Here is a 1,602-nt window from a genome sequence, read left to right on the forward strand (position 1 = left end):
CTGCTTGAATCATAAATATCACTAATAACAATAATAATAAAGATAATAAAGTTACCTAAGAAATCTTTAAGCCTGATATTTCGAGTTAAGAACCCCTTTACAAGAGCGTAAAAAATAAAAGAGAGAGAGAGAAGCAGAAACAGAGATAAATTGCATGTCCATTATTTTGGCATGTCATACTCCAATTGCCACGTGTATAGAGGATTATGTTCTTTGGACTGTCAGTGTCAGGGTAGAATGATGTATATGCATGAAGGATTTGGTAGAGTCTTTTGCTGCTTCGTATCTATAATTTGATAATGAACATTTCAATATACGCGAAACAACTGTCATAAAACATCATGAAAATTGAAGGGACGCGGACATTGGGATCGCAGTTACCGTTAAAACAACTGGTAATATTGTAAGATACGTGTAGATGAAACGATTCCGGTGAGAAAACGCAAACCAGCAAAAACAGACAAGAACTAAACATTGTTAGTCACTCGTTATCCTCATCATGCGTAACAAGACTCCAAATAATTTCCATCATAAATGCACATACATTACGACCCCTCCCCCCCCCACACACGTGTGTGCGTATATGCACATGGGCGTTCATTTAAATACTTATACGCATACACAGACACGCGCGCGCGCATGTACAGTCTGTTTCCTATTAATATTTGTTGGATGCCGATTATAAGGCCAAACGCGAGAAGGCCGAACGAGAGAAGGCTAAACAAGAGCAGACCGAATTTCAGATTAAAAATAAAGAAAGACTCAGAAAACATGAAAAACTAAAAACTCTGGATGTCGAATTCTATAGAGTCGGATAATCAAAACTCCAAATTTTGAATTACTTTAGAGGAAAATAATACGAAAAATAGTCTTAAAAGTCAATTATAATTTTAAATGGAAGTTTATTTGAGAAATACATAATATATTTACTTTCTTATTGTGTAACACCAGAATAACAAAACCAAGCGAGATATGGTGCGCATATTTGCATTAAAAAAATATTTAATAAAATTATATAGTATATTTGTTGAATATTTCCGTCTTTTATATTTTCTCTTTATTTTCCTTCTTTTTCTTTCGACAAAACCATAAAAACACCGACCAATTAAAAGACCGAACTTTGAGAAACCGAAGGTTGAATCGTGTGCGTGCCTCTCTCCGTTTGTCATCCTTCTGTCGCTGTCTAATACCAATATACAAACTTATGAAAGTAAATATGATTGATGGTTTTTGTTATTTGGTGGAAGAATAGTAAAAGAGTGGAGGCGCAATGGCCCAGTGGTTAGGGTAGCGGACTCGCGGTCATAGGATCGCGGTTTCGATTCCCAGACCGGGCTTTGTGAGTGTTTATTGAGCGAAAACACCTAAAGCTCCACGAGGCTCCGGCAGGGGATGGTGGCGAACCCTGCTGTACTCTTCCACCACAACTTTCTGTCACTCTTACTTCCTGTTTCTGTTGTACCTGTAATTCAAAGGGTCAGCCTTGTCACACTGTGTCACGCTGAATATCTCCGAGAACTACGTTAAGAGTACACGTGTCTGTGGAGTGCTCAGCCACTTGCACGTTAATTTCACGAGCAGGCTGTTCCGTTGATTGGATCA

This window comes from Octopus bimaculoides, chromosome 25, assembly GCF_001194135.2.
Source record: "Octopus bimaculoides isolate UCB-OBI-ISO-001 chromosome 25, ASM119413v2, whole genome shotgun sequence".
Lineage (NCBI taxonomy): Eukaryota > Metazoa > Mollusca > Cephalopoda > Octopoda > Octopodidae > Octopus > Octopus bimaculoides.